The sequence below is a fragment of the Carya illinoinensis genome, chromosome 3 (assembly GCF_018687715.1).
Source record: "Carya illinoinensis cultivar Pawnee chromosome 3, C.illinoinensisPawnee_v1, whole genome shotgun sequence".
Lineage (NCBI taxonomy): Eukaryota > Viridiplantae > Streptophyta > Magnoliopsida > Fagales > Juglandaceae > Carya > Carya illinoinensis.
The window spans coordinates 19,062,362-19,089,507 of NC_056754.1; the positions used below are offsets into that span (position 1 = coordinate 19,062,362).

At 35.9% G+C, this 27,146-nt stretch overlaps 1 pseudogene; it reads right to left on the bottom strand.

The window, feature by feature from the left end:
• Nucleotides 1–1,861: 1,861 nt before the first annotated feature.
• On the bottom strand, nt 1,862–21,565 carry LOC122304583 (annotated as a pseudogene).
• Nucleotides 21,566–27,146: the final 5,581 nt, after the last annotated feature.

The following is a 27,146-nucleotide window of genomic DNA, read 5'->3' on the forward strand; positions in this document are numbered from 1 at the left end:
TCTTTTCTTTCCTTTAGGACCTTTTGTGTGCTTTTCAATTACAAGGGGGGAGTGTTCAGATTTAATTGCAGCTAGTGCAGTACACGAACCATTCTTAAAAATATCATTCCATTCCTTGTTAGCAAAGGCTTTATCAATCCTTTCTTTTATGAAGGTCTTTCCACCTTTGTTGGACCATGTGAACCTTAGTCCCTATGAATGGATGTCATTAAGTCCACAGTAATCTACAACCATTCTGAAAGATTCAATTTGTCTATATGGCCTACTTGCTCCACCCACTTTTTTTTTTTTTTTTTTTTTTTTTTTTTTTTTTTTTTTTTTTTTTTTTTTTTTTTTTTTTTCTGGTGCAGGATCTCATTGAAGTCACCTACACAGAGCTAGGTCATGGGGCTAGAGGGTTTTAGCATTTGCAACAATTGCTAGCTACTACACCTTTTGGCCGAGTCATGGTGTCCATAGAACCCTGTGAACTGCCATGTTGGTCCAGGATCTCCTTCTTGAATTAGTGTACTAATATGCCATCTTGTGTAGTTGATTATTTTGACCTGTCAGGCTTCCTTCCATAGTGATGCAATGCCTCCACTCATTCCCACACAATCCATAGCAAAACAACCCCATCTTCAAACTCCTCCTCACCTCTTCAAGTCTTGATTTTTTGCTCTTAGTTTCCACAAGGAAAACTAAGTTGGGCCACTTTTCCTTAGTTAAATTTCTAAGGACACTAACTGTCCGAGGGTTCCCAAGCCCTCAGCAGTTCCATACTAGTATGCTTATTGGGATTGGCAGGGCTGGGCACCAGCCTCTGCCATTTCATTGTGGTTTTCCTTGTTGTCATCAAATCTCTTTGTTCTTTTTTCGCCAGGATCATCCTCATGTACTCTCCTCTTACACCCCCTCTTGTAATTAGTTCTCAGAGCTTGGTTGGAGATATCAGCCAGATGCTCTACCTCTTTTCCTTCATTGTATGAACCTCCTTTTCTTGCGTTTCTTTTCCATTTCTTAGTGTTATTCTTCAAGCTAGCCGTAGCATGTGTCTTATATTCACCTCCTGCTTGCTGGTTATCTCTCGTTTTCTTAATGCTAGACTCCTTAACCTTTGGACCACATTGCCCCTCCTTAGAACCCTCCTTACTTTTAGCTGTTATTATGTTCATTTCACTATCTAAAACGTGTGCCATTGTATTATTTTCAACCCCTATTCCTCTAGGTGTTGTTAAGTCAGCCTCTATTTCCATTCCACGTTGAAACCTTGTGGACTTTGGGAACTAGTGTTTTCCCCCGCTACACTGTTTTCATGGACGTACACTGCCTCATTGTGTTCTAAATGTTTACTTTTGGCCTGAACTAAGTTATGGACCCCTAGGTAAGAACCAAAATAGTTACCTTTACCCAAGCTTCCTTCATTTTACTGTTGTGTGCTCTAGGCTCGAAGACCATTTCCCTTCTTTTCCATTGGTAAACGTTCATGCTCTTCTGCTTTAGCCTGTTGATTGTAAGCTTGAGATTTTTGCCATGCCTCTTCTCTGACACCTTCAGCTCTATCTCTTTGATGTTCCCCATGCTATTTTTTCTCCTCGTCGGAGCCACCATACCTGCGACTATCAAAGATGTTTATGTTCCTCGGTTGCCCATGGAGCCAGGGGCCAAACTGTGTTGGAGCTTCCTCCTCACCTTGATGTTCAGGTCGTAGCTTGGTGCATTCTTTTCCTTTGTGAAATAGCACCCCACATTGAAAGTAAAAGTTCTGCAATCTTTTTTATTTAATTGAAATCCAGTGCTTTTTTTATCCAAACTTTATCCATTTCCCTCTTAGAAGAGGTTTATGGATGTCCACCGCTATCCTCACTCTCAAGCTTCTTCCTCATGCACGTCCATCTGCTTCAGTGTCCACCCATATCACATTTCCAATGAAGGCAGCAAACTGTTCTCCCAATTCTTTTGTCATGGTGGCTAGTGGCAGGTTATGGAGCTGAACCCAGAAGGGTTCATATGCAAAATGAAGTTCGTTTATTGAAACTGTTCCGTCCACTTCTAACAACATGAGGAGATGTCTATCAAAGAACCAGGGACAGCCACTGAGAACTTTCTCCTCGTCTGCCTGAGTTTTGAACTCGATCAGAAAACACTGGTCTCCCAACTCTTTAAACCTGACCCAGCCTTCCAACCTCCAGATTTGAGACATTGTAATTATGAACGCTTCGTTATTAATCCCTTTCTCTGTCATCGCTCTTCTGACTATGCAATGCTTTCCTCTTCTATCCTCCTTTGATAAATCTTGTTTGACGTGAAAACAAGACTTTTCTTCCTCCAATAGGTGAAGTCTCTCCCATCTCTTTGCCAAATCCTGCCTCCATTTGATCACTCCCAGTAGTGAAATGCAAAGAGCACTAGATATAGAAATTAAATAAACAAAAACTTAAAACTCACAAGGTGTGAGACGTAAAGCCTTTGAGACCAAAGGCACTGGACAACCTCACTCTTTTTCCAAAAGGAAAGGGAGGACTCACTCCGTCCACTAATCAATATTGTAATAGTTTATAGGCCAACGTGACATCGTCAGTTGGATACTAAATTAAATATTTGTTTGAGGTTGCGGTCTTACAAAATATTTAAATAGTCTTAAAAAGTTTTTTAATGGAAAAATTAGATTGTTTAGGTGTTATCTATTAAAACATTTTTAATCTCAAATAAATTAAAAAGTATGTTTAAGGAAAATCTTCATTTTGATATTTTTTCTCAAATGTGTTTCTCCATATAATGCAAAACATAATTCGAATTTTAAAAAGACTTTTAATGAAAAAATAATCATACAATTTTCAAACGTTTAAGGATATGATCATAATTTTTAAAAATTTAAATAATCCTCATTTCTACATTTAAATTCATTTTTTAAATTTGTTTCCAAACAAATATAACATTTTTTAAAGTGTTTAATAATTACTTTTTAATAATAGAACTTATTACTTAAGTTATAAGTTATAAGTCCTGGTTTTTTAAAGGAACAAAGCTATACTCAACTTGTGATGGAGTCTTCTCTCTCTGGGAAATGTGGGGTGGTTCTCTCTATAGTTCTTCAGAACTTAGATGTCTCCTATCTTGGAATTAAGTCCGAAAAGCTTATTAGTGTTTTTATTCTCATGCCATTGTTGTTGCCCTCAACCATGGTAAAGAGTTCTCCAGCCTCTATGAGGGCCTTTGTCTCATTGAGAAGGAGAAAATAGAAGTCCTCATCCTAAAGGAGGAGGAAGTCTTGATCTCTATTGAAAAGAGTAAGAAATGCTTGGCCACCCTTGTAGTAGTAGATAAGGAGGTCAATAAGGGTGCATTTCATGCCACCATGAGCAAGGTATGGAAAATGGAGGGCCAGGGTCCTCTTAGGGCATCCTTGGTCTTTTGACAGGTCCTTATTGTGTTTATACGACTGTGAAGGTTGCTTGGCTCCCAAAGACATCTCTTTCACCAAGGAACCCTTCTGGCTACAGCTACACGACCTTCCCTTCATAGGTATGAACAAAACCAAAGGGAAGAGCCTGGGTGTAGCAATGGGCAAAGTGTTATTAGTGGATGTCATGCTAGTGGGATGGCTTAGGGGGAGTTTTCTAAGGGTAAAGTTTTATCAGGCATCTCAAAACCTTTTGCTAGAGGTCGGTTTATTACCATGGGGGAGCAACGATTCTAGATTCCTTTTAAGTATGAGAGGTTGCCATTGTTTTGCTTCCAATGTAGGGTCATCAAACACTCTGGTCCAACATGTCCTGACTCCCTCATAGGTGGTAAACAACGTGAAGGGACTGCTTCTCAATATGGTTCTGGGTTGAGGGCTAGCTCTCAGTCGAGAGCTTAACTATAGCTAAAAGAGGGAAGATTTTAAAGTTTCAGGAGACTGTCGCCAGAACAAACAGAAGGCTAGCAAGTATGATGATTTTGGGATGGGACAGGGTGTAAAAGGGACCCCTATTGCAACTTTTGAACGAGCTGATATCAGGAGCTCTAACAATTACCGGCTTAGAGAGGTTTTACATGGAAGGGGCAACATGCTTGGCCCTAAAGGACACACTAACCTTCCCTTCCAGGCAAGTTCTGAGAGCCTCGAGACCTCCCCCCACCTGACTGATATGCACATAGAGGAACCTTTTGTCTCTAGTGTGGCCTCACCAAACTGCTCCCCTTGCTTGTCCCTTCAAGGCAGATAGTCTTGTCACAGAAGCTACTTAGGTTAGCTCTCCATCTCAAACCTCTCATATCAAACTAGTTAAGTCTAGCAAAACAAAAGGTGGGCCTACTTGGAAGAGAAAGGCTAGGGGGCTTGGCCCTAAAGCCCACCTTGCCACCCCTGACTCATCCATGCATGATGCTAATGAGTCTAAGCAGAAGAATAGGCCTAAAGGAGAATCTCAATGGCCCTTCATGACAAGGAAGAGAGCTAAGCAAGCTAGAATGGTAGAGGTTGTGTTACAGTCCTGCCAGTCCCCATGAAACACTTGGCATGGAACTGTCGAGGGTTTGGGAACCCTTGGTCAGTTTGTGAACTTCAGTTAATGGTGAAGGATAAAAGCCCAGATGTAATTATTTTAAGTGAAACTAAGTGCAAAAGAGAAAGAATAGAAATCATCAAAAACAAAATAAATTTTGATCACAGTTTTGTAGTTAACTGCATTTGTAGGAGTGGTGGCCTCGCCTTCTTTTGGAAGAAGGAGGTGGTGGCTGTTTTGGACTTTTACTCTAATCATCATATATCTCTCTCTATTTTTTCTTCTACAATGGACAAGAAGTGGATTGTCTTAGGCTCCTATGGACAATTGGTGGCTGCAAAAAGGAAAGAAAGCTGGGATCTGCTTAGACTAATCCATTCTCATATTCAAAACCCCTGGTTGTGCATGGAGGACTTTAATGAAATTCCTTTTCAAGATGAATAGTTTGGTACTCATGCAAGACCCTTCAAACAGAGATGGAGGACTTCAAGATAGCCTTATTGGATTGTGCTCTACCGAACATTGGCTATATAGGGTCTAAATTTACTTGGTGCAACAAGAGGAAGGGGGTTGACTTCACTAAATCAATACTAGGCAAGACTCTAGTCAATAATGAGTGGTAGGGGTGTAACTGGTTCGGTCTGGTCCGATTTTGGATAAAATTTAAGACCAAATCGGTATGTACTGATTTTGTATTTTTCAAAACCGATTACGCACCGATAATCCTCTTAAACCGATACTTCGATTTCCGATCCAATTCAGTCCGATTTTTTTATTTTAATATATTATATTATACATTATATAATATATATCATATAGTATATTATAATATATAATACTATAGTGATAATATATTGTAGTATATTATAATATATATTATAATTGTATTATAGAATATAGTGATATATTATAATATATTATAATATATAGTGATATAGTATTAGTATAACTATTAATATGCACCATATAATATTAGTATAACTATTAATATAATAAACTATAATGATATAAGATTTTAAAATTTAATATTCTATTAATTAGTAATTTATCATATAATACAAAACTATTTTATATATAGTTATATATTATATATAAAAACTATATACAACATCAAAAATTAAAATATGTATATATGAATCGGTCTGGTTTGGTTTGAGAAAAAGAAAAATTGGAATCGGATCTATTTTGACTGGTTTTAAGAAAAATAAAATTGGTAGCAGACCGAACCAAACTTGATACTAGACCAAATTCACCTGTGCGGTCTAGTCTAGTCCGGTTTACCCAATTTTTTTTACACCCCTAATGAGTGGCTACATCTTTTTGAGCATAATTGGGTTTATGTCCTTCCTGTCCACTACTCAGATCACAACCCCCTTTTCATCACTTGCACGAACTATGCTCCTAACTAGATCCCTAAATAGAAAGTGTTCAGGTAAGAAGCTGCCTGGGGAAAGAGAGAGGGTTGTGCTAAGATAATTCAAACTGCTTGGTTGCTAGGTCTCTCCCATGGTTCTAAGTTAGCTGTCACTCGAGAAGGTTTGGATAGCTACAGAGACAAACTAAAGATTTGGAGCAGGGAAGTCTATAGAGACCAGAGAAGGATCCTCACACAAAAAAGAGAAAGACTAAGGGTTATGCAGGAGTCCAGTACTGGTTAGTTCAGTGACCAGATTAACTCACTAAAGAGAGAAGTGGATGACATTCTTGAGGAGGAAGAGTTGAAATGGCACCAAAGGGCCAAACAAAGTAGCTTAAGGAGGGGGATAGGAATACCAAGTATTTCCACAAGTGTGCAACTCAAAAAGGGTAGGCGAACTCCATCAAAAGCATAACCAGTGAGAATGGAAGTTTAGCTTCTAGCCAAGAGGAGATTGCCAAGACCTTTCAATCATTCTACCAGAGCCTGTTTTCCACCTCTGATCCAGAAAGTATTCCTATTATTCCCAACTCTCTCCAACCTTTAGTCACTAAAGAGATGAATTGCTCCTTAACCAGAGCTTACACAAAAGAGGAGGTTGAAAGAGCTATCCTAAAAATGAATCCCTAAGTTCTCTTGGCCCAAATGGTTTCCTAGTAGTGTTTTATGACCATCGGTGGGCCACCATTGGGAAAGAGGTGACCCAAGGTGGGTCTTCAGGAGCTTAACCAGACTTTCATCTCACTGATACCCAAGACGAAATCCCCCCAATCTATCACAGACTATAGACCCATCAGTCTATGCAATGTCTTCTACAAGATCATTGCCAAAGTGCTTGTCAATCGATTAAAACCTACCCTGCCTAGTATAATCTCTCTTACACATAATGCTTTTGTCCTAAGGAGATTAACATTTGACAATGTGGTAGTTGCTTATGAACTCTTGCATTCAATGCAAAATAGACTAAAAGGGAGGCACAATGGGTATATGGCTTTCAAACTCAACATGAGCAAAACTTATGATCGAGTAGAATGGGGGTTTCTGCATGCAGTTATGCTCAAAATGGGTTTTGACAGCAAATGCGTTGAGTTGGTGATGCAATGTGTTACCACTATTAGCTACTCCATCTTAGTGAATGCCATGCCTCAAGAGTCATTTCAACCTACTGAGGGAATCAGACAGGGAGATCCCTTATCCCCTTACCTCTTTATCACTTGTTTTAAATTACTTAGTTTCTGTTTGAATCAAGCTTAGCAATAGGGTTTAATATCTAGTATACCAGTTGCTTGAGGAGCTTTCTATGTCAATCACTTGTTTTTTTGCAGATGACAGCCTAGTTTTATGTAAATCCAACCTAGCATAATAGAATAGACTGCATCAAATTCTTAGCACTTATGAGCAAGCTTCTAGGTAGAGACTCAATTTAGATAAAACCTCCATCTTCTTCAGCAGCAACACCCAACAGGAGGTCCAACAAGCTATCCTCGAGCTAGTAGGCATTAGAGCTTCTGGCACTTTTGACAAATATTTGCGACTACCCTCCTATGTGGGGAGAAACAAGTCCAAAACCTTCGGCTCAGTACTAGACAGGATCAAAACCAAGATGACTAGCTGGAAAACCAACATACCATCCTAAGTTGGTAAGGAAATTTTGCTAAAATCTATATTGCAGTCGATCCCTACCTACAATATGGGTATATTTAAGCTTCCTAAAGCTATCCTAAGGAGCCTCAATCAACTCCTGCAGTCATTTTGGTTTGGTCAAAGAAAACAGGTCAAAAATCCATTAGATGAATTGGCAGTCCCTTGGGAAACCCAAGCATGAATGAGGCTTGGGTTTTAGGGACTTTGTACACTTTAACCTAGCTTTACTTACTTAGCAAGATTGGATAATCATCCAAATCAGTCCTCCCTTATAGCTCAAGTGCTCCAAGCCAAATACTACCATGCTTCATATTTCTTCTTAGTAAAACAAAGAGGTAATGAATCCTATGTGTGGAAAAATTTTCTGTCAGTAAGGCCCCTTCTCTTAGAAGGCCTTTTATGGAAACTAAGGAATGACAATAATATCAAAATCTGGAAAGACAAATGGCTACCCAATCCCTCAACCTATCGAGTTCAATCCTTTGTAAGCATCCTACAACCTGATGCCAAAGTCTCAAAACTTATCAATCCTGTCACTTTGCAATGGGATCTCCCTCTCATTTATTTAATTTTCTCAGAACAAGAGGCTAGTATGATAAGAAAGATGCCCATAAGTTTCTATAGAAACTTATGTAAAGATCCATGAAGATCCATGAAGGAGGATAGGATAGGCTAGTCCTCTAAGCAAAACTCCAACTCTGGGTTTTGGCACAAACTTTGGGCATTAAGGCACCTAATGCCATGAAGTCCTTTCTCTAGAGAGCTACGAGTCTCTCCCCACAAAAGTCAACTTGCACAAAAGGAAAGTGGTGGAGTCCCCTATGTGCCCCATTTGTGTCATTCATCTTGAGTTTGTGTCTCATGCCCTCTGGTCGTGCAAAGCTACCCAAGATGTGTGGTCCTTATACTTGAGGAGACTCCAAAAGTTGTGTTGCAGATGGCCCCTTTAAAGAAATTTTTAAGTCTATCTAGGATCATCTATCTCTCTAGGAAGTCATTGAAATGGCTCGCTACTAAACTGCTATGGCACAGAAGGAACGCTTGAATTTTTTAGAATTTTTTTTTGCCTTTCCTATTCAAATATCTAAATAGGTTAGTGTAGAGCTGTAGTCCATTAGCTCTTGACAAGAGGGTAGCTTGAAACAACATTTGGATCTTGTGCCTCCTGACTTTTAGTGGACTGCTCCCCTCCAGGTGTCTTCAAAGTTAATTGAGATGCAACATTATATAAAGGCAACTCGAAGATGGGCATGAAAATGGTAATTAGGGACTTAGCTAGCTATATCACAGCCACGTAATGCTCATCAAAACCTTTGACCCCTGATCCTATATTGGGGGAAGCAGTAGCAGCCCTTAGAGCCACCTCCTTTTGTGCTAAATTGGGTCTTCACCAACTCATCTTAGAAGGTGACTCTCTTGTAGTGGTAAAGGCTGTCCAATAGAGGGAAGATAGCTAGAACTTCACGGGAATCATCATCAGAGATATCAAGCTCCTCTTTTCCAAGGCTTGGAGTTGGTCTATTAGACATGTCCTAGGGAAGTCAATGTTACGACCCATTGTTTGGCCAAATATGCTTTAGCTTGCTTGGAAGACTATTTGCTCATTGAGGATTATCCTTCTTGTATTCAACATTTAATCTAATGAATGAAGTTTGTTCTTTTAAAAAAGAAAAATTATAATCTCTAAAGTTATAAGTTATATTTTTCATCATAATCCCAAACATTAATTAATTAAACTTGTTGCTCTATCTTTTTTTAAAACTCTATAAAATATCTAACTCAAACTATTTTACTATTATTCACATATTATTTTATTATTATTCACAAATTTTTAATCTCATTTCAACATCTAAATGATACCTAAATATAAATAAAAAAAATTTATTTGAAGGGTTTAGTTGTGGCCCACAACTAGAAGGACGTTGTTTCACACAATTGATGTAAACTATAATTATTTTTAGGGTTAATTTTATTTTGCCCCTCAAACTTTTACGTAATTTACAATGTGTCCCCCAAACTAATAATTTCATCATAGTGGACCAGCTAACTTTCAAAACTTAACAATCTCCCTTCTATCTACCAGCAACATCAAATGCAACAGAAAGTATTTCTATGTGCTGCTTACGTGCATAACATTCACTACAAAGAAAAAAATACCATTGACTAAATCGAAATTATTAGTATGGGGGCACATTGTGAATTGAGTGAAAGTTTGAGGGGGCAAAGTGAAATTATAACCCAAATTAATAAGTCTAACATAAAAAAAAAAAAAATATCAATTTGATGCAAAATAAATTAAAAGAAATATATGGTCTAAAGTATGTAATTGGTTATATATATGTAGATTTCTATCCATCTGAAAGAAATGGTTGTGCTTCAATTATTTTTTTAATAACTTTAAAAAATTTTACTAAGAATTATGATGCATACAGTCACTTTTGTATATTTTTTACGCACTAAACTGATGTGATTGGCCAAAACAGCTATTTTCTATTAAAAAAAGTGATCCAGCTAATCGCATTATTGGAGTACATAAAAAATACGCAAAAGTGCTTACAAATAAGATTTTTGTTAATTAATCCATTTTTAACAATAATAGAAAACATCAATTGAAAACAATTTTATTAATATTTTAAAAAATATTTATAAATAAATATGAGTACGTGTATTCTATCGATTTGTTATTATTAGAATCATCAATAATATATTTGAATAAAACAATGCAATTTATATAAAATTATGTTTGATTTAATATTTTTTTAATTCAAATAGAGTTACAATCAGAGCCACAAGTGGCTAAAGAAAATCAGGGATTTCCTCAGTTAAAACAGTATCAACAATGAGACCTAGAGTTGCCTTGGTAAGACAATGAGCAATCTGATTGCCTTCTCTATTTACAAAAACTTACATTCCAAGCAACCATAATTGACAAAACAGATATGTTGTCTTCCACAAATTGGCCCTAGTGATTTTGATTTCTTGATAAAGCCATAATGGCAAATAGTGATACAACCATAATGGCATCTACTATTTGTTTTGCATCACATTCCTATTGGAATGACATCGTAATGGCTATATTAGGAAGTCTACTATTTGATTTAGACTTTATCGAAAACTTCTTAGGAGAATGCCAAGTATTAATAATAGATGGTCTTTTTCCAATGTTGGGTTGTGTTTCCTCCTAGAGAGTAATGAAAATCCTTCCAACTTATTTCTGTTTCCATAACTAGATGAGTAGGATGTTGGAACTTATCATCAAAAACAAATTTATTCCTGCGGTGCAAAATCAACCTAGCTAGAATAGACATAAGATTTAGATATGAAGAATTAAGCCTCATTGACAACAAAGAAAACAGTTCAGAAAAACTCCCACCAAGAGTCAAAGATTTTTGTAGACCACCTCTCGAACAAGAACTCCATACACCTGAAAAGGAAGGACATTCCCATAAGATATGCATGGTAGTTTCCTTAGCTAAATTACATATTGGATAAATAGAGGTTTGCAAAATATTCCTTCAATATAAAAGACTTCGAGTAGGCATATAAATTAGATTAGATTCAATGCACACTATATCCAATTACAATAAAAGTAATATCCAAATAATTATTCACCGACACGATGAAAATAATTATTCACATGGATCTTAGAGTTTACAAGTTTTCTTTTCCTCCTTGTAATATCCAATCAACATAGTTGATTTGTCCATCATTCATTGTTTATGCATATAAACAATGTAAAAGTCTTAAAAATGCATGCAAACATGCACAATATTGTAAGTAAGCCTATTTATTATGTATTTGTAAATATAAGACTACATGCATTTTATTTATTAGAAAATATGAATTACAAAATTTTTTTTAATAATAAAATACGATTATAATATTAGATTAGGTACGGAATGAATCTGAACCCAAACAGATAACCAACTCTTAATTGGGCATGTATGAGCCAGATCCATGCAAGGTCCTCTTATGGGTCTAATATAACCTTCCTGGTCATCTTGGGTATTGTGGTTCTGGAGATTTTTTACTGATTTCTAAAAGATATTTTCTTATTTCCACATAAATCTTGTATATAATTTTGTGATGCCATGGATTGGCTATGTACTTGTTGTTTGGTTTTCGAGAAAATGTATTGTGGAAGGAAGCGATGTTTTCCTCTATTTTATTTTAATCTCAATATTTTTCCTTGTTCATAGTATTTTTCTCTTTTTTCTTTTAATCTTAGCATTCTTGTAGAGATCAATATGATGGAAATTGTAGATAAGATTGGAAGTTGAAGCTTTGATCAGTATGGGTACAAGGCCTCTTTGCCGATGAAGAAGAATGCAGTATTTTTAGTTGCGCAGTCGTGGACTGCGTAAGTACCGTGCAATCATTTTGAAAAAGAGTGGATTTTTTTTTTTAATTTATGTAGGTCTCATATTTATTCACTTTTTTAAAATGGATTGCATGACACTTGCATAATCCAGGACTGTAAATATCATTTCTTATTAAAATATATGACAACTAGACAGAAATGGCCATTTCTCTACCAAGTCAGCCTAGCTATCTCACAAACAATTCGATCAACTTTCAAGACAGTTCTGGTCCTCCATCTCTCAACAAGCCAATGCAATAAGCTGTGTCCTCAAATATCCAAGAATGTTTACAAACATCATTCCTATATATATATATTATACATACATATATATACATATGTATATATATATTATTTATACAACTATGTATACCAGGATATATAATATAATATAATTAATATATAATAGAATAAATATTAGTAATCAAATGCATGGAGTGCAGAAAATAAGGGCATGTGGTACAACCGTCCTTAATTCATGAATAAAATTAAAGAACAATATATGATAAAATCAACTTCATTAAAAGCATAATATTTTCAAGGAAATTAATTCTCAAATGATTGAAAGGCAGGAGACATGGAAAAGAGTTTACAAGAGAGAGTATTTGAGAGTGACGAGAGAGAGAAGGACTGAGAATGACTTCAGATGGAACATTCTAAATGCCTTTCCTTACTTACAAACTACCTATTTATAGATACCAAAATAGTAACTTACAATAATATTACTAACATGTACAGTGACTCCAATAACTCATACACAGTAAATAGGCAGCTACATTTATTAAACGTTGGCGGCTAGACAAGTGGATGATTTTTGACTGATGGGCATTTTGAACAGTGTTCTGATAATGAACAAAAGTGACAATAATCTTTTAGAATTACATAATTTGAGGGTTATAATTTGCCAGTTCCAGTTCGAACGGATCTTGAGAATCTATCATCTGCCAGGGATAATATGGTGAGTGGTCATGAGAATGAGATGCCTGTTGAGATGGAGATGCCTGTTGTAATGGCGATGATTTTGTCTGCTGTGCTGGAAATAATTTGACTTGATGGTCTTCTTCTTCATCACTGTCCGAGACTTGTGACATTGTCTCAGCTAATTTTTTCAAATCTTTTTTATTGGTAATTGTTGCTAATTGAGCTTGAAATCTGCTTCTCTAAACTAGATCATATGTATGTATGGTGAATTGCATGGGACGTATTATCAGTGAGAGCTAGCCAAGTTTGAAAGCTTCCATCCATGGGCAAATGAGGATAATTGGTGCAGATCCAAATTGATATATATCAATATCAATTACTTTCTTCAAAATTATTCAGAATAATATTAATTATTTTTTTCCAAATCATATATTTATGTTCATTCTTATCTTGTTAGTAAATATTTAGTTTCAAGTTTGGAAGTGATTCTGAATTTGATTTTGACCAAATATTTGGTGGGATTCTTATTTATTTATGTACTAGTTTCTCATACAATAACTTAGGTTTTTCTATTTTTAGAAAAATTTTCATAATTTTGAATTTTGGAGTTATTTAAATCTGGCTTGTGGGTTTCATAAAATAATTTCAAATTTTATTATTAATCAATATTATTCAGAGTTTTTCTCTGTGTTTTGGGTGATTATCTTTTTTTTCTTCTTGTTAATTATTTGTTGAAACTACTCGTCAAAATCAATCTAAATTATGCCTGGCATCAGTTGACATTAGAGCTTTAGCATCTTTCTTGGGGTGATCTCATCAGTTTTCATGGCTGGTGGTCGTAGTCGTCGTGAGCAGGTTCTGAATGAGGAAGTCTTGCATCATAATCTTAGCGTTCAGGATGTGATAATTGAGGATTTGCAGAGTTAACCAAGTGTCTAAAGATGCAGGATATCGGTGATTGTAAGATGGAAGATCACGATTTCTATTATGATTCCAGTTTTGAGAACTCTTATCACAATCGTGCTCTATTCTAGGCATACCAAAGTCAGGAGGAGTGTCATGGGGACCTCCATTTTAGAGTTGTTTCACTAGAATTTCCCGGTACTCTTTTGGCTGAAGGTTTCGTTGATTTATTGCATGAGGTTGAGTGGATTTACTACTCCGATAAAGAAGAGTTTGAGGATAAACATTCTTCTATAGGGTAGAACTCCATACCAATCTACGATACCTATCTTGATGAAGATAACCTAGTTGATGATGTAACTATTTCTATTGAAACATAAAAGACTTGAAAAAAGAAAATGGTAGTAAAATTTTGAAATTTGAAGATTGTGAAACAACTTTTCAGACAATTAACTGTATTGATTTTCTTGGAGTTGAAGAATTTTTTTTTTTTCAAATTCTCCTATGCAAAATAATTGTTTTTGGATTTGAGATGTGGGAAAAAAAAAAACTTAAATTTGTAATATAAGATGTTCAATATTATTTTATTTCGAACTGATCAAATCAACTTTAGTTTTTCCATGATTATCGAGAAAATACAACAAAAGAAAATAAAGATTGGTCTAATTGGACATCCAAAAGATTGAGGCAATAAAGTTTAGAATTCGAGGGTGAATTCTCTCCAACCTGGTGAGAATGGTGCAGATCTAAATTGATATGAGATATCAATTATTTTCTCCAAAATTATTTAGAATAGAATTAGTTATTTTTTTCCAAATCATATATTTATGCTCATTGTTATCTTGATAGTAAATATTTAGTTTCAAGTTTGGAAATGATTCTGGATTTGATTTTGATCAAATATTTGGTAGGATTCTTATTTATTTATATATTAATTTCTTATACAATAATTTAGATTTTTCTATTTTAAGAAAAGTCTTCATAATTTTAAATTTTGCAACTATTTAAATCCGGCTTGTGGGTTTCATAAAATAATTTTATATTTTATTATTAATCAATATTATTAAGAGTTTTTCTATGTTTTGGGCGATTTTCTTGAATTCTTCTTATGAATTACTTGTTGAAACTTGTCTGTAGAATAATCGTTATTCTTTCTGGCATCAATAATCATAGCAGCCGAGTTAAAAAACAAAATGTTGAAGAAGTAGAAAGTATGAGAATAAATTTCAGCAACTATATAAGATGCGAAGATTTTCCTGGTTTGGATTGGGAAGTGATCTCACTTCATCTTATTTCATCATTACAATTTTTTCAATTTTTCATAAAAAATATAATAAACAATTCAACTTTTTCAAATCCTAATTCAACTTTTTTCAAATCTCAAAACAATAATAACAATATTTTATTTTACTTTTATCTTTCATTTAAAACTATCTCATCTCTAAATCTAAACAAACTTTTTCAGTCTAACTATATCCTAAAGTATTATTATACCGCTTCTCTCTTCTACGCTAGCCGGTAAATACCTCAAGCTTTCTAATTTTGTATCGTGTAGTGACCAAATTAAAGGCTCAAACTCTCTGATCTTGTAATGCTTCAATGACTAATACAAGACCCTTAATTTATAGGTAGATAATTAATTTGGCATGCGTTTAGAACTTTCTCACAATCTTGCACATCATGACTTCAATTAATGACTAGAGAATAAAAAGTTATATCCCTGAATTTAGTTAATAGGCTAGAGAACACAAATTTTCTACCAGACTAGAACACAAATTCCGCAAGCCTAAGCAATACTTGCTTCTTCTATTGTAAGAACTCATTTAATGCTAAAATCTCTTCATCTTGTTAACAAAAAAAGACAGGATAGTCAACAACATTCGTCATAGCTAACAAACTTGAGAGAATCTAGCTAGCTTGATGAACACGATCATTGTAACACTAGGGCCCAGCCAAGCCCGCTTTCTAAATTTTTCTGGCGTTTGTTTTTAAGAAAATGTCCAAGCCCGTAAGATCTTGTGCCAGACTCCTCTTCTTGCACGGCTCCATCATGTCAGTTTCCACTCCATGCATTTTATTCCTACTACTTTCTTGGCAACAACTTGTATAATGGATTGATAGTCAATAAGCAGTTGGGCATCACTTTTTTTTTTTTTTTTTTTTTTTCAAACTAAGGTTGCCTTCATCGTGTCCTTTTCCTCCGCATGCACATCTTCCATTAAGGTATACGATGTCACCATATATATATATGCACATTACTGGGACTCATGCATGCATGTGTTAATCATCCTCAGCTCGAGACTACATTACCGCTGATCCTCCTCACCACAGAAGGCCAAACCGAGACCTTTACCCCACCACCACCTTAAGGAAGCCTCTGCCAAGCTCCATGCACGGCATCTAACAACGCAGACCCACATCAACTTGGGAGAAACCAGCGTGATGAGGTATCCCATGCACAACAGAAGCCACCGACGCCACTACCCAGCTACTTGAACCAACGCATGCCCAAGACCAAGTCCTTCTTTGCGAAGATTATGTCCAGTACGCCACCACCCCGCATCTAAAGGAAACCTAGCCGTTTGTCCCCTGTTTTAGCCCCTGAAAACAGAGAACAACAGCCCAGTGCTCATCTTGTTTGGAGCCACCACAAGGCGCCAGCCCCCTCCAGGTTGTTACCACTGGCACAGAAAACTTCGACGAGCACTCCACACCGCTCCAAGTTCGTCGTGTCCCTCTCGTGCTCAGCTGCTCATCTTGCCGGCACAACCATCGCATTTGCTTAGCTCCATCGCAACTCCTCTCGGTGATGATTAATAATTGTTCAACGTTGATGAGGAAATCCTTCTGAAAGGCTTAGAGGGCCAATTAAGTAGTATTCCTAAGCTAGACTTTGCATAAAAAGAAAAGTGAATTGAGATTGATTTCGAAAATGTGCATGATATGTTTTGAAAAGAAAATGTGAAAAACAACCTCAGTTACGTATTTTTGTATTACTCATGAAATCTATATGAAAGAGGAAAATATTTTCTGACTTGACTGGTGTAGACATGAGCAACATTTTAATGTTTCTAATCGAAATGTGAAAAAGAGCGAATATGATATTTGAGAATTTTGTACATGTTATATGAAAATGTTTTGGATCTGTTTTGATCATATGGAAATGATATGAATATGTTCAACACATGGTTTGATATGATATGCATATGAAAAACCTTTGGCATGACTTACCTATTTTCGTTTTGATTCTGATTTTGATTCTGGTTTTGATATGATGATCTTGGTTCACGTAATATATTTGGTACTAACATGATATGATACGATATAAGTGCACTCACTTTGGAAGCGAAGTGCACTAGACTTTGGAAGCAAAGTGGTCTAGTGCACTTTGCTTCCAAAGTGGTCTTTTATGTGTGCACATTTGAGACTCTGATAATGAATAAGGGGAAGTTTCATAATATGTTACTGTCTAGTTTGGCCACCGGGGATAGCAAAACCCTACCACGGGGGTTAAACTTAATATATAATATGATACGATATAATAAGATGAAGATGTTTAGTCATGTTAGGCCAAAGTGTCTTTGAATATGAACAGTTTTCATGTATATGAATAGTTTATGAAATAGCGCTCTGATATTTTGATAGCATGTTTTTGGGATATATATTCTGAAAATGAAATGTTTTATTACTGCATATCGAATTATCTGAAAAGGCCAATAATTACATACTAGTATATGTGCTTTACTTATTGAGTTGTTGATAACTCATCTCTTATCGTTACAATATTTTCAAATATTTTAGATGATTCAGCTGAGGATCAAGAATATAAAGCATGTATCAGGCCACGTGATTATTGAGGAATAAGTACAAAGAGGGTTCTTTGGTTATGGGAGCATTTTATTCAATAGTTATGTTTTGCTTAGTTGATTGGGTATTTTGGAAGGTTGAGGTTTATTTTGAAATTTTGTGGTGTTCTAGATTATTCATATTGGAGTAGTTAATTTGAAATAGCAAGTTGTATGTGTCATTGAAAACTTTGGAGTCTATGACTATATGATTGAGACATTATTTTGAGTGATAAGTAGTAACTCTCCGACCCATTTGGAACTAGGGGCGTTACAAGCATGATCTAATTACGTAGAAAAGGGAGCAATGAAGAGTAGCTTTAATGTACAAATAGCTACACAAGAAAGAGGAAGGGAGTGCCCAATAAATACCGCAGCTGTTTAACATAGTATATGCATGTACAAATTCATGATAATACTAGCTAGGTACATCATGTTACTAAAGTTTTGCCAAATGCAAAAGTGTTACTAGACCTTTATTATCACAACTATTCTCATTTCATTTCATCTTATCTGATCATTACAATTTTATCAAATGTCCCAACAAAATAAAATAAACAATTAAATTTTACAAATTTCAAAATATATTATTCAATTTATATTAAAAAATATATTCTGAAATATTTTATTCAACTTTTAACTTTTATCTTAATTCATCTTAATTTGCTGCACGAATGTAGAGCTTGAAAAAAAAAAAAAACCTCATGAGAAAAGGTAAAATTTTTTTGTAGTGAACAAATGAGGCCGCTTTGAATCCAGATGCAGATGGGTTGTCTACGATCTATTCTGACTATTTGTGAGGTAGAGCTGCAAGAACTTTAATAAGCGGCTTAACCTTCTCTACGCTCTTTATAATTCCCCAAAACATAAGCCTATATAGAACCACCATTCCCAGCAAAATAACAATATCAATCCACTTGGAGTAGCCCATCTCTACTTGCCAAATACTTCTCAAGATTTCTTCACCAGTGATCGTTGGCGGTCCTCCTGCTTGGTTATTTGGGAATGTTAATCCTTCAAACTCATTTTTGTAGAATCCTTGGTTTGCATACTTGTGGAATGCAATGTGATACATTGGGTATCTCCAGAAAGGCTTGGGAAGATCATCAGGCAGCCGGAAGAAACCTCCATTCAACATCATCACGCCCTGTATTCCGGCACCAGTAATGATTCCCATCAAAAAATCCGGCACTATACTCGCAACCATCATCATCAAGCTTTCCACCAACATCGTGCACACGAAGAGTAGCAATACGAAGTAGGCAAAGTGTTCGAAGCTCTTTTGAAGACCAACAGGGAAATAAGCTATTGCTCCTGGAACTATGGAGATGAGAAGCAAGTAAGGAATGGAAGAAAATGTGTTTCCCATCACAAAAGCCCCAACACCGTAGTGCCCGTTCAATCTTTCTCGCCCAAAGATCTGACATGTAGAAAGATTCAGGGTCGAAGTAAATCCAAATATTGCTACGTATGTAGCATAAATTATGTTGTATATGAACAAGATATGATAATTCACCTTCATGTCCTCTACAAATGAAGGAAATCCACCGATTGCCATAAAAGTCAGAAAGGCCGCAACAAACATCAACATTGAACCTCTAGCCTATAATTTTTCAAGTAGTCATGTCTAGTGAGATAAGGATGTGCCGAACCATCATTTTCTAATAATCATGAATTAACTTCAAGGTTTCTGATGATTCATAACACATGAGATGTATAGCTAGGGCATTATTCCAGCTGGATATATATTTTCGCCAATTACCTGTATTGAGCCATAGTTGGAGCCAATGTCATGGAAGATAGTCCCGACACATAAACACAATGCAATGTAGATTGCAAGGCGAAGCCAGTAATAGCCTAGATCACGATACATGTTCACAAACGATCTCCTTGTCAGAACTTGACACTGGGTAATGAAGCTTGCTTGGCTTCCCTTCTCCAGAGTTCCTCCTTTCTACAAAACAAAGAAGCTACCTCATCATCAAATCTTTCTATTCCATCTTCTTTTTCATAATTTTTGTTGAGGAGAAAATTTTTGAACAGTTGGAGTCGTCATTAATAAATATGATTAAATTGTTTACCTGTTGGCATATTTTAGATACCAGCTGCTGAAGTTGATGGTAAGTCTCGGATGATTTGTATGAGTTGACGAGAATATTAATAGCTTCCTCGGTGCTTGTTGTGGTACGAGATCCTTGTTCGATGTCCTATATATATATATATATATATATATATATATATATATTTGTGATATGTATAACCAATGTTTCCTCCCTGACGATTATCTTCAAGAAGGGGATGATAACGAGCTAGAAAATAATGCTTACCGAATCAAAATCCTTGTTGATAGTTCTAAGGTAGTGATCAGATGGGTTTCTCAGAGTTGGGCATGGGAAGCCATTTGAAGCAAAAAACTGCATATATGTACAATTCGTAAAATTATTCAGAAACTTTGTTCAGTGCTAAAGAGGTTCTATTTCTACAGATGAATTCCATAAGATAAATATTGGCCATTTTGAGTTTACATATATTTTTTAAGGAAATATCGTACCTTTTCTGCCATTGAAGCTAGGCCAAAATAGACTGTCATTCCTGTAGAAAGGAGGCAGAGATTGCTGAAAAGCTCAAAAACTTCACTGCTGGGTTGATGGATGGATGCAACAACAGTCCTTCCATCTTGACGAGCTATCTTGACGATGCGGCTCATGACATGAAATGATGCTGCGCTGTCAAGCCCACTTGTTGGCTCGTCAAGGAAAAGGAGCTTTGGGCGGGTCAAAATCTCAATGCAAATGCTAACCCTTCTCATTTGCCCCCCACTTAGACCTTTTACATTCGAGCCTCCAATTCTCGTGTCCATGGAGCCTTGCAACCCCATCTCCCTTATAGTCATCTCGGCCCTTTCCTTCTTCTCGGATCTCGACATTGAGTCCGGAAGTTGGAGCTGTGCAGAGTAGTACACAGCTTCCCGTACAGTTAGTGTTGTCATTAAGGTGTCATCTTGGGTAACGTACGCCTAAGTCATTCAAAATAAGATAAACCCTGGTCACAAAATTAATTAAAGGCCTAAAATCGACGTTGATCTGCATTACAAATTTACACTCGACTTTTTCGTGTCTTTATTCATACCGAAGTTCCAAAAGCAAGGGTTTCTTTGCGTCCGTTTATCAAGATCTCCCCAGTTTGCTTTGTATTTGAACTTAACCTCCCTGCAATAATTAAGTTGCTTGTCATCAATACCTCCCATATCTCAATCAATGGAATTTAACCAGGTTTCCAAAACCGGCCCATGCATATTCTTCCTGTCTTCCATCGTATTTGGAGGGAAAAAAAGCAAACTATTGAGCATATATGTATGTATATAAAAATTTATATATAGATATCCTTAATAAGAAAGAGAGGGAGAGGATGCATCAAAATTTTACCTGCCAAAGAGTCCAAAAGGGTTGATTTTCCAGAGCCAGAGGGACCCATGATAGCCAATACCTTTCCCGGTTCCGCGTACCCCGTCAGCCCTTGGACTATTTGCCGGCGCCCACTTTTGCCATTGGGCACCGTCACCCACAGATCCTTCCATGTCAAGAAAATATTTCCCTCCTTCTTTGGAACGTAATTCTGATCTTGCTCTGTCGACACAACTTCGGAACCAAACTTAAATGACGTTTCATGAACATCCAAACGTACTGGAGCACCTAAAGTACCGGGGCCAGCAACGCTAAATGGGAACGTTTCTTCCACGTTTGGGCAACGGCCGCCATCTTCTTCTACAGAATCTATGCTCTGCATCTCTAAATCGCCAACATATTCTTTAGCAACTACGGAAGCTCTCGGGGGTGAGCTTGCTCGACTTGACTTTGGTGTCCTTCTAGGGACATCATTCGAAGAAGAGTAATCCATGATATTTTTTGTTGCTGCTGGAGAAGTGAATTCAGAGAGAGAGAGAGAGATCAGAGGCGGCCGTTGAAGAATGGAGTAAAATTTATCTGAATTCGTGTAGTGGCTTCCGCTTCCAATTGTACTTACATTTAAAGAAGAAGAAGCTAGTCATGGTGAAAAGATCTAAAAGACAATGACGTAATCATGATGAATAGAAAAACAAAATTTGAATGAATGAAGTCAATTAATTAATTAGCTAGGTAATCAACCCACGAGGGCAGCCGCCGAAGTTGGCCGATCTTCCGACGATTCTATCGACTTTTAAATATGATGGCCATTTGTATGACTAATTACATGTAAAATTGCAGTAACTTCGTGATGTTGTTGTTCATGACATATTCCAGCAGTATGAACAAGAGCATGTATATATGTGTTGTCTAAATTGGGTGGAAATAAAATATATAAACTTGTTTCGTGCGTTGGAATACATTGATAAAATATATGAGACTTCATGAAACTCAGGTCTCCCCACGTGTTCCATTTATTAGTACCACACTTCAACATGATCGAGGAGCTAGATTAATTGTATCAAGTAATATTCTACCACATAAATCGCCATATAGGTAACTTCTTACATCAATCTAAGACAAAAAGTCCGCGAATGGCTAGCTAATATTTCAAGGTTAGAATTAGTATGGAAATTGGCAATCTATATAAGATCTATAATCTTATCAAGTCATGCTTTTCTGTAATTAATTATAACACAGCCGGCCGACCAGAAAATTTTGGGATTTAGAGCATTTACGTACATTGGTGTAGCTAAAGTTTTAGTCAAATTTTGAATAAAATGCCATCTTTTGCCTTTGGACCATCCATCCAAAATTTTAAGGGGCATTGCACTTTTTATACTAATAAAATATTATTATTTTTTAATTTCTCTAACTTTTTATCTACTTCTATTTTCTCTAAATCTTGCCTTTAATCATGTGTTGGCAATGAGTGAGTCAAAGCTATACCATATACACTAGAAAGATTACAAGAGAATAATTAATAATTGAAGATTAATTAGCGTGGCCTGCTAGAAAGATTAATTCAATATACCAAATAAACTATGTATTTTATTTTAAAACAAACCACACAGGCTTTCATTAATTAATTAGCATAGTTTGAACAATTACAACATAACGTGTGCTTGACATGATAATCCAAAATCCATTACAAAATCAGTAGAGCGACTAGACTTTCATTACAAACCACAAGTACTTTAGAAATATTAGAGGCTAGCTAACTACTTTCAACCAGATCACTTTCATTACAAAACCGCAAGTTTAGAAATAGATGCTGACTTACATTACAAAATGATCACTAGAGCAGCCAGATTTTTGTTCCAAAATCCATTACAAATCCTACAGACTTTCATTAATGAAATTTATCAAAATCGATTCCAAAATCACTAGAGCTACCAGCAAGTCCATTACAATCGATGTTGCCCCAATAACTCATAGATGATGCCTCGTTATATTTGTAAGTCCATTACAATAGAGCAACCAAAAGTCAAAATAAGCCCTAGTCAAACAACATTACAATTGGAGGCCATACAAGTCCAATCAAAATAAACTACAAGCAAGCAAACAATTATATACGAGATAGATATAGGCGGCCTATTCCTTTGCTCCTCAATGATTTTCATTTAAAAATTATGGAAATACTCTTGCTGCATAGGATTTATGGATCATTATCCAATTTCATAATTTTCATATTAATGTCTCTCTTATAATATGTATTAAGTTAGATCTATCTTTGTCTGCCTTGATTATTGCTTGTCTTCTCTCCGTTATCCTCCTATATATCATCGCTCATGTGGCTTAAGCCTCATTCAACTCACTACATTGTGATTCCTTGTCTTTTCATTTCTTCTTTCTTTATTTTTCAGCCTCTTGCCTGGAGGTATCTCAGCATCGACAGACATATTTTCCTCAATATATAATGTCTTCCCCTAATTGTATCGAGTTTAGAATAATACCTGAACGTGACATATTTTATTTTCTTCATATGACCTCATGTGCATTGTTGAAGTTTATTTTTTGCACCTGTACAAGATTTTTGCCTTTTCAATATAAAAAATAGTTCAAGGTTAAGTAAGATTGCAAATAGTAATTATACCTCAAACAATACTAACTAATATCACAATTAATTCATGAGAAAAGCTTGGGGCTAGATGGGTATAAAAAGGATTTTCACACCAGCCAATGATAATGTACCATGTAGGCACTCCAGAAAAACCTTAAAGGAAACCACATACACTCGATCCCCCTCTCTGTTTCCTCCAAATCTCTCCCCCTCCCCATCTCTCTGTTACCTTTGATTCTCCCAACCCTCTTTCTTTCCATCTCTTGCCCGATCCCACACCACGAACAAAAGAAACACCAACGACGAACAAAAGGAACGCCATCCCTGCTCCCACGACGACTCACGCCCTCTTTGAATTGAATATAATTCTTTCTTGACGGGGAAAACCTATCCTTCAACTGTTAGTCTGTTAGCATTTATCAAGACTTGCGAATGCTATGTAGCTAGAATAGAAACATGCTTGAATAATGGAAGACCTGTCGTGTACAATCTCATACATTTGACTCTTCAAACGTTGTCACTCTCTGAGAGAAAGTTGAACAAAAAAACATTGAAAATGAGAAAATTGTGGTATGAGACTCTTGAACTTGCAATTTGTAGATCAGAAATTGGAAAATCATTTTTGTGAAAACATTATTGGACTCTAGATCAATACCAAGTCAAGGTGAAGAAAATTTTTTAAAAACTAAAAACTGTCATTTTGGATGTGTGTTTACCACGCATTGGTTACTTAAAATCCTCCCTACACAAGAAAAAGAAAGAAGGAGAAGAAGATATCATCTATCTCTTTTGGAAGTTAAATGCCTTAATCTAATAGGCAAAGGTGAACCCAAAGAGAATTGAGATTCCAACAATCACGAAAGCCACACAATACTTCAATCTCGGGCATTTAACTCTAATGTCTCAGAGCGATCAGCCAAAGAATAAAACCCGAACATTGTGAGATTCGAGCAAGCTTTCTAAAATTCAATACAGAGAAAATCATGTTGTTGCAAGTCTCATCATTGGTATTCCCATATGAAACATCTACCACAAATGATTCGATCACTAATGTCCCTGGCCTCCCATCAATTATCTTTGGGCCATGCTGACTATTATGAATCAAGTCTTTTACTTATAAAAAAATAGTTTGAGGGTTGTAAATTCAATTTGTGAGTGGTGTAGAAAATATCAAATATCAAATATGAAATTGATAGATTTATTTCATACTTTGAACACTTGGGTAATTTTTCAAGTGTCTTGATAGATTTATTTCAGTTTGTAAGTTAGGAACTTGAACATTTCTGTCTTATATTTTAACTTTATCGTTCTCTATGCAAGAAGATCTACTCACCAAGTCTCAAAGATATCAAGTTATGTGAATGATGAGTACATCAAGAGATAATGTTGAGATTTTGGACAGTTCTAATTCTAGCGTAGATGAAGTTGAGATAATTGAAGAGGATGGTGACGTTGAACTTGATGGGAACATACCTGAGGAAGGCCATACAATGTCATCTTCATATGTGGAGCCGTATGTGGGGCTAGAGTTTGATGACGTAGAGGATGCACTTAGTTGCTGTAAAGCTTTCTTTAGATGAACTGGTTTTAGTATTCAAACAAATCATACTTGATTGTCAGGTATAGACAAATAATTAATTGGTATAGAGTATGTGTGTTTGAGAGAAAGGTTCCGTTGGTATAATCTTAAACTTAAAGAGAAAGCAAGACTCGAGGCTCCGGAAACAAAGTGTGGGTGTAAGGTGATGATGACAATAAAGAAGAATGGAGGCAAATAGGTTGTGTCCAAGTTTGTACAATAGCATAATCATGAGTTGTTGACACCTTGGAGTACAAGTTTGGTTTGTGGGCATAGACGGGTGACACCAGCTCAAAAAATTTAATAGACATGCTAATGAGTAGGGGATTCCAACACAGAAAATAATGTCCGTTTTGAGTAAAGAGCATGATGGTGATTATAATATTGGTTGCATTCCTAAGGATATTCATAATTATTTGGGAAATGGAATGAAGCAACTTCTTGAAGAGGGAGATGTACAAAAGTTATATGAGTACTTTTTTGAAAGTGAACATAATAATCTAGGCTTTGTATACTCGATCTAAGTTGATGCAGATGGGTCGATGGGAAATTACTTTTGGGTAGATGGTAGATCACTAGCTGCATATCTATATTTTGGAGATGTTGTTACGTTTGACACTATGTACCTAACAAATCGATACAAGATGCCATTTGTTCCAGTCATTGGAGTTAACCATCATCATCAATCTGTGATGTTTGGATGTGTGTTATTGATAAATGAGACAATCGAGTCTTACACATGGTTATTGACAACTTGGCTAGAAGCGATGCTTGGTCTTGCTCCCTTTACAATAATAACTGATTATGAAAAGTCAATGGCTAAGGCCATCGTGGAGGTATTGCCCAATATAACTCACAAATTGTGCTTATGGCATCTTTTACAAAAAGTTCCTGAACATCTAGCTCATGTTTACAACAAATATCCCCATTTAAATATGATTTTAACCACTGTATTCATGAGACACTAATTATTAAGGAATTTGAGCTGGAGTGGACTGAAATATTATTGAAGTACAAGTTGAATGAAAATAGTTGGTTACAAACTATTTATGTGAAGAGAGAAAAGTGGGTGCCTACTTATTTGAGATCTATATTTTGCTCTGGAATGTCCACAACACAACGAAGTGAGAGTATGAATAAGTTTTGTAAAGACTATGTTCGTTCAAGTCTAATGATAAGTGAGTTCGTCCATCAATATGAAAAACCTTTGAATGCCTATCATCTAAGTGAGAAACTAAAATATGTGAAGACAAAAACATCGAGGCCAATTATGAAAACTTTTTATAGTATTGAAGAGGTTGTGACCAAGCTCTATACAATAAAATCCTTCTTGATCTTTCAAGAAGAGTTATTTAGTAACCAACAGTTTAAGTCACACAAAACATGTGATGAAGATGGAAGGAAAATTTATTTGGTGGCCATTCCTTAGAGAGAAAAGCCAACATATAAAGTAACACTTGGAAATGAAAAAAATGTTGTGTTTTGCATATGTCTTAAGTTTGAATTTATTGGCTTTCTATGTTGACACATCCTACACATTTTAACAAGAAAAAATTGTTTGGACCTTGTAATGCAATCATATGTGTTAGAGAGGTCGACTGTAAATGTAAAGAGTCGCATGGTACAAGGGATATGTGTTGATGAGAGACCATATTATTTTGTAGCCATGATACTTTTGTTGGTTGTAATGATGAATCTGGTTGGTTGTAAGTTGGCTACAATGGAGAATTTAGTTGGTTGTAAGTTGGCTGTTTCTTTAGTAGATTCATGAAAATTGAAATGCTTTTGTTAATTAGGATATGAAATTGCTTCTACTATTAAAACTAATTGCAAATAATCACGAACCAATGATGAAAGATGGAACTGTGACTACTTAGTTGATATTGGTGGCTGTGGTGGTTTTTTATGGCACTAAACATTTTTTTTTTCTTATTGTGGGTCAATCTACTGCTGTTCTTCTTGGGAGATTTTATTATGACCAGGGTGGCAATAGTACATG